Below are 7,844 nucleotides of genomic sequence, written 5' to 3'. Positions count from 1 at the left end.
GGGTGGAATACTGCCGTCTCCACAAAAGGCCCCAGCAGTGCGGGAAACCGCCTGTGTCATCTGGGTAATTCGAGACGCTGGTGTTTTCTCGGCTCTTCTGAGGGGGAGCCCAGGGGACTGTCCACCTGGGAAACCGGCAGGGAATGTTGAAGGTGACAGTAGTCAACATTACGTCCCAGACGGCCTGGTCTCTTCCTGGAAATGCAAAGAAGCAATACGGCCTCTGCCAGATGAACACCGGGTTCTCCCATGCTGTATGGCCTGCACTCACTCTGCCATGTGCTGTCATCACTTCCTCCACCTTTGCCCCCAAATACCTAAGTAATTGTGCCTAAAACAATTGGTATACAATGTAGGTGGTATCCATTACCACAAAAACTATGTATTGGGATATGTATAGGTACAGTGCAAGGAATATGCCTGGTTATTAGTGTTGAATCGAGCCGAAACCAGTTTGGCTCAGTGGATAGAGCGTTGGCCTGCAGACTCAGGGGTCCCAGGTTCGATTCCGCTCAAGGGCATGTACCTTGGTTGTGGACACATCCCCAGTAGGAGGTGTGCAGGAGGCAGCTGATTGATGTTTCTCTCTCATCGATGTTTCTAACTCTATCCCTCTCCCTTCCTCTATGTAAAAAAATCAATAAAATATATTTAAAAAGAAAAAAAAAAGAAGTGTTGAATTGAGATGATGGGGATCATAGCTATTATTTACTGTTAAGTTGTTTAAATACTAAACGGTGAAGAGCAATTTTCCCAGGCAAAAGCATGTACCTGGGTTGCAGGTTCAATCCCCAGCTCCCGAGTGTGGGAGGCAACTGATTGATGTTTCTCTCACATCTATGTTTCTCTCTCACACTCTTCTTCTCTCTAAAAATCAATGGGAACAATATCTGGGGGGGACGGGGTTGATGTGGGGATCCGATGTAGTTTGCAACGACCTGGCTAAATGCACCAAGAAGATTGGAATCCTTGGTAAACACAGGACCCATTAAGGCCTCCCTCAGAAAACGGTGAAGAAAATTGATACTACACTTGATCTTAGCCAAAAGGCCGAGAAGCGATGGGGTGAAGAAAATTGAATGAGCCAGCATGCCAAGTACACTTGCTCCTTCTGTGGCAAAACCTAGAAGAAGGGATGAGCAGTGGGGATCTGGCACGGTAGTTCCTGCATGAAAGCAGGAGCTGGTGTGGCTTGGACCTGCAACTCCACTTCTGCTGCCACAGCAAAGTCTGGAGGAGTGGAAAGACCAATAGAAGGACCACAGTTTGAAACATTGCTCGCCTGTCATAAATGAGTTAATTTACATAACAAAGTTAAGTTGGTTTGTTAATTTTATTATTTAGACATTTTGATTTACATTGTATTAATCTTGCTTTCTCAAAAAAAGAGTTGGAAATTAGAACCCATCTAATTGTTCAGTAGTCAAGTGACCTATATTCTTAAATATGAGCCTTAGCTTTTAGACATGTGCCTTAGCTTTTTACAAGTCTACGTATGCCAATTCAACTTCTTTGGGGTACCTGGGTTCAAATTGTGTGGACTTGTTTTTAAGTCGCAGTTAATGTTTACTTTAAATGTTCCTAAGGGTGTGATGGACATGTATTTCCTCTTAACTTTTGGTGTTTTGACTGACCATTGTATCAGCACCTTCAGAAAACAGTGAAACAGTTAGAATTTCAGAACAAATTTTGCAAATCATACCATTCTTCATTTTTCAATTTGCACACAAAGATTCCCAGAAATGATTCCTAGCAGGTTTGGCTCGGTGGATAGAGCGTCAGCCTGCAGACCAAAGGGTCCCGGGTTTGATTCCAATCAAGGTCTCATACCTTGGTTGCAGGCTCCTCCGTGCCTGGCCCAGACTCGTGCAGAAGGCAACCAATGGATATGTTTCTCTCACATCGATGTTTCTGTGTCTTTCCCTCTCTCTTCCTCTCTCTCTAAAAGATCAATGGGAAAATATCCTCAGGTGAGGATTAACAAATAAACAAAAAATGTCACCTAGAAGCAGATGTAGGTAAAATCAATAAATAAATAATAAAGTTGCATACACACACACACACACACACACACACACACACACATATATATATATATATATATATATATATATATATATATATATAATCTTCAGGTGAGGATTAACAACAGCAACAAAAAGTGGTTTGCCTCTGAGGCATGGGGAAAAGTAGTGAAGGGAAATTTTTCCTTTTCCCTTTATATATTTCTGAATTTTAAAGGTTCTTTACAGAGAGTGTGTATTACTTTTATAAGTTAAAAGAAATTATGTGTTACCTTGCCGGGTGGCTCGGTTGGTTGGCACATAATCCCATACACCAAGAAGTTTCAGGTTCAATTCCCGGTCGGGGCACATACCTAGGTTTCAGGTATGTGATCCCTGGTTGGGGATGTCCAGGAGGCATTCAATTGATCTCTCTCTCTCTCTCTCTCTCTCTCTCTCTCTCCCTCTCTCCTTTTCTCTAAAAATCAATAAACCTATCCTTAGGTGAGGATAAAAAAATAATAAAAATAAAAAACTTATGTGGAAAATTTTAATGTTATGGGAAAATATTGTAAAAAAGTGAGAAAAATCAGAACATAAAGTTATGTATGCAGAATGATCTCAGCTACAGAAAAATGCATGTAAAATCCAGGGAGGAAATATATCACAATGTTATTAGGGACTGCCTCCGGGTGGCAGGATTATAGGTGGCTTTTTTCTGCATCTACCTTCCCCTACTTTCTAAATGAGCCTTGTTATTTTTATAATCAGAAAAAGGCATGGAGCAGGTCTGCCGAAGGTGCGTGGCAGCTTGTAAATCCCAGCAGCTGTGGCCGGCCACGTGCTCCTACCATCGGTTGCTGGTCCCCGCACTGGGTGGCATGATGGCCCAGCGTTCGTGGCCGCCTCAGGACACTTTCCTAAGTGCCAGAGGACAGATAAGGACAGAAGATGGTTTCTTCACTTGGCTTCTCTGAGAAAATTGCAAGAGGAAAAAGGAGAGGCCGATACCAAAGGGGGAGAGAGTCTTCTGGCAGAGAGAGTGGGATTCCCAAGGGCCAGAGTGTGGGGTGAAGGTGAGCGCACCTGCCGCCTCCAGGGAAGGGGCCTGGTGGTCAGTGACGGGCTGTCCCAGGAACTGGAGGATCAGCGGAGGTGCTGCAGGGTCCTGGCAGCACAGCGGGGGAGGGGGAGAGACGGGGAGGGAAGGTAAGCACCACACCTGCTGAAAGGACTTGTGTGATCTCCAGACACTGACTGATTGGGGTCACAGGGGCGGTGGCCACAGGGAAAGCAACCCTGTCACTTGACCTATATGACCCTATGGATCCAATATACTTCTCTTTCTCTTCTTTTTTGTTAATCCTCACCCGAGGATATTTTCCATTGATTTTTAAAAAAATATTTTTATTGATTTCAGAGAGGAAGGGAGAGGAAGAGAGAGAAAAACATGAATGATGAGAGAATTATTGATTGGCTGCCCCCTGCATGCTCCCTACTGGGAATCAAGCCGGCAACCTGGGTACGTGCCCTGGGCCCAAACTAAACTAGGACTCCTCAGTCCACAGGCCGAGGCTCCATCCACTGAGCCAAACTGGCTATACTTTTGTTATTGTTTGTTTTTTAGTTAATCCTCACTTGAGGATATTTTCCCATTGATTTTTAGAGAGAGTGGAAGGGGGAGAGACAGAGAGAAACATCAATGTAAGAAAAACACATCAATTGGTTGCCTCTCACCAGGGCCGGGGGTCGAGCCTGCAACCAGGATATGCGTCTTTGACCAGAATGGAACCCGGGACCCTTCAGTCTGGGGGCCGACGCTGTATCCACTGAGCCAAATCAGCTGGGGCCCAATATATTTCCTTTTCTAATTTTTTAAAAAAATATTTATGTTTTTTGACTAAATCATACATTATAAATACATTAACCAATATATTTCTTGACGTTTTTGAGACTGGGATACTTCATGGAACCCAATGACACCAGTAGTGATGGCACGCTGGAGAATTCTGGAGAAAAGGGCGTCTCTTTTGACAGGCAGTTCTCCTTTAGAAAATCGCTCTTGGCTGCTGTTCATGCTGGGCCTGCTTGTTCCTGATGCTTTTCTTTTCTTTCCATTTTTAAATATATTTTATTGATTTTTTTTTTTTTACAGAGAGGAGGGGAGAGGGATAGAGAGTTAGAAACATCGATGAGAGAGAAACATCCATCAGCTGCCTCCTGCACACCCCCTACTGGGGATGTGCCCACAACCAAGGCGCATGCCCTCGAACCTGGGACCCTTCAGTACGCAGGCCCATGCTCTTTCCACTGAGCCAAACCGGTTAGGGCTGGATGCCTTTCTTGCTCTTCTCCCTTTGGGCTCTGTAATACCAAGGACTGTTCCCTGTGGTTGCGTTCCCAAGCTTCCATCTCCCCTAAATCCAGGCCGGGCTGAGCCAATGGGAGGCACTGCAGGGAGCCCGGGAGACCCGAGGCAGAAGAAGTCAGAGTGTTTGTCCGCTGCCCTCTCTGCTGTCTCTGCAGCAAATGAATGTCCTCCCCGGTGTCAGCCTCCCGTTACCCCACCTCCTCTCCTTGCCCCCTTTATGGCAGGTGCACTGACTGCCTGTCATTGCCGACCTCTTGCTTGTTTGGCTTGACACCCCTGGTTCGGGCCCCCACATCCTCTGTCACACGTGTTTAACCCCCCACATTAAGCTCTCTCTACGAGAAGCTCTTTAACGGGTTGCTCTCTTCTTGGTTGGATCCTGAACTAATTAATGCCTCCTCCGTCTAGGGCAGTCCCCGTGTGGTAGTTCTCGAGAAAGGAATACTGAAGAAGATTTATGTGCAATTGGCTTACCCTCTCCCCGACCATGTCTCCCAGGAGTGCCCAGTGCTTCTCGGCCTCTAAATCACACACCTATCGGGGGATCTCATTAAAGTGTAGGCGTGAATGTCATAGGTGTGAGGTCGGGTCCGAGTGTCTGTGTTTCTAACAAGCTCCCCAGGGATGCGGACCCCGCGGATGCAGAGCTGAGGAGAAGGAGCCCAGGCACCTGGGACCCCACGAGGGAGGGGAGCACTGGCGCCCTCAGCAGCTCCGTGGCCGGAGTCCCCGTCCTGACGGGACTGAGTGGGGGGCGGACGGGGGGTGCCAGCCGCCTGGCCACAGATGGACTGGGCTCATGTAGCGGCAAGCATCTGGCTTCTTTCTCATGGGACCAGATTGTGCCTGAGCTTTTACTTATTTAAATAAATTTTATTTTATTTTTTATAAATAATTTCTTTCCCCTTTATTAAACAGAAATATTATAGATCTTTGGGTATATATCCTGAATTTAATTTTTAGGATGGTAAAGGGGTGGTTACAAAATGTTTGTTTTGCCGAAACTGGTTTGGCTCAGTGGATAGAGCGTCGACCTGCAGATTGAAGGATCCCAGGTTCGATTCCGGTGGTCGGGGGCATGTACCTTGGTTGTGGGCACATCCCCAGAGGGGGGTGTGCAGGAGGCAGCTGATTGGTGTTTCTCTCTCATTGATGTTTCTGACTCTCTATCCCTCTCCCTTCCTCTCTGTAAAATATCAATAAAATATATATTTTTAAAAACACGTTTGTTTTACGAAGAAGCCTTGGGATGGAGTAGGATTGCGAACCACTGGGTTAGAGGACCTAGGATGGGATCTAAAAGAGGGTGGCCCCCCCGGGAAGTCCTAGCCCAGACGTGGAGGATGCACTGAGGGATAAGACTCTGGGTTGCGTTCCTTCCCCAGGGAGATGCACTCACTCTTGATTACTCACAGAACAGAGTCCTTGCGTTGGCGGCAGCATTTTCAGCCTAAGAAGGGCTCCAGGCCCTGGGACCAGTGTGTATGTGTGCGGGGGGAGTCGGGTCATCTTTCACGCCTCTCACTGCCGGGCTCCTGAGCGCTCTCCCTCTCGGGGTTGGGGTATTCCCCGTTGTACTGGTCTCAGCAGCCGGCAGAGCCTGTCTCCCAGGACAGGAGCTGAAAGTGCTCCCTTGTAGCCAGGTTCGGACTCGTGTTCTAGACGTGCACGCGGCAGATGCTCTGCCCAGGCCTGTGCTGAGGACACGAGCGCTTCTCGCTGGGTGAGGAGCGAGGCCCTCGCTGAGGGGCGGTGTGTACGCGAGGCTCTGAGGGATGTGCAGAGTTGGGAGGCTGGGAGGCTGGGAGGCTGCAGGAGTGAGCTGTGCGGGTTGGGAGGCTGGGTGGGTGGCAGGCATGCCTGATGTGGCAAAGTGTGAAGACACTCTGAGCCAGGTAAGAGGCCATTGATTTTACTTATGGATGTTGGAGCCAAGCGCTGAAAAGGGGTCAGAAGACCTATGCTCAAATATGGCTCCTGACTTGTGTGACCCCAGCCCTGGGGCTCAGTCCCCGCACCTGGAAACAGAAACGACTACTCCCCATCTGCCAGACTCACAGGGTTTTTGTAGGATCAGGTGACAGTAAATGCAAAAATGAAGACGTAAATGAAGCACTAGCCGGTTTGGCTCAGCGGCTAGAGCGTTGGCCTGCGGACTGAAGGGTCCGATGTTTGATTCTGGCCAAGGGCACATGCACAGGTTGCGGGCTCGATCCCCAGTAGGGGGCGTACAGGAGGCAGCCGATCAATGATTTTCTCTCTCATTATTGATGTTTCTCTCTCTCCCACTCCCTTCCTCTCTGAAATCAATATATATATATATATATACTTTTAAATATATATATATATATATATATATATATATATATATATATACTTTTAAAAATAAGTAAATGAAAAAGTAAATTGAGAGAAGGGGAGCAATAAAACAGGAGAGAGCACAGAGAGGTTGGAGGAGAAGCATCAGTCCACGGAGGAATCTGTCAGGTCAAAGACCAGGTCCTCCTGAGTGGAGCCTGGGAGGTTGGGCGGGTTGGGTTGGGGGTGGCCGGGCAGGAAGCTGCCAGGAAGCCTTCATCCTGGGCAGCTGGCAGGTGTCAGAGGAGCACAGATCCCCAGGCAGAAAAGGGGAGAACCCTGAGTTTCTCCTCTCCCAGGGCAGGGCCCACCCCTTACCTCCCTGAGGTTCCGGTCCAGCCACCTCAACGGCTTCTTGCTGTGCTCAGCCTTCCATTCCTCTTGCACAAATGCCACACCCATATCTCTCTTCTCTGGTTAGCCATGTCTTTTATCACATTTTGATTCTTTTTATAAAATACAGTTTTATTGATTTCAGAGAGGCAGGGAGAGAGAGATAGAAACATCAATGATGAGAGAGAATCATTGATCTGCTGCCTCCTGCACGCCCCCTACTGGGGATTCAGCTTGAAACCTAGGCATGTGCCCTTGACCAGAATCAAACCTGGGACCTTTCAGTCCACAGGTTGATGTTCTGTCCACTGAGCCAAACCAGCTAGGGCTCATTGTGATCCTTAATTTTTATCCCAGAAAGTAACTCCGACTTTATTTGTAGGGAGTTTGCCAACTCCCCCATTTCCCTCCTGAGAGCAGCTCTGGTGCTCAGCTGCTGCTTTTCAAATGTTCACATAAATGTGATCACTTGGGTGGTCCACAGTTAAGCCTTCAACCTCCCCGTTACGTGGGCTCAAAATCAGCAATCGGATTGACACCACCTTCCTGTTTGCATTCCAAACCATCCGGATAAAGCAGGGGCCTCTGGGCGTTCACAGGTAGTCAAGCGTGTGACCGTTTCCCCGAAGTCCGTGACCGCCGGCAGCTGCGACGGGGTCTCCACCCCGGAAGCAGGGCTGCTGTCAGGGACACGGGAGAAGGCGCTGCAAAGCCCCACAGGAATCCAAACAGCAGCGTTCACCACTGCGCAGCAGCCCTTCCGCCCAGCGAGCGGTGCC

General features: G+C 48.2%; 1 pseudogene; it reads right to left on the bottom strand.

The window, feature by feature from the left end:
- Window positions 1–955: 955 nt before the first annotated feature.
- On the bottom strand, window positions 956–1,062 carry LOC118714651 (annotated as a pseudogene).
- Between the last annotated feature and the right edge of the window lie 6,782 nt (window positions 1,063–7,844).

The sequence above is a fragment of the Pipistrellus kuhlii genome, unplaced genomic scaffold, assembly GCF_014108245.1.
Source record: "Pipistrellus kuhlii isolate mPipKuh1 unplaced genomic scaffold, mPipKuh1.p scaffold_m20_p_10, whole genome shotgun sequence".
NCBI classification, from domain to species: domain Eukaryota; kingdom Metazoa; phylum Chordata; class Mammalia; order Chiroptera; family Vespertilionidae; genus Pipistrellus; species Pipistrellus kuhlii.
Note: the sequence above shows the minus strand (reverse complement) of the source record. Positions and strands in the feature narration are given on the sequence as shown.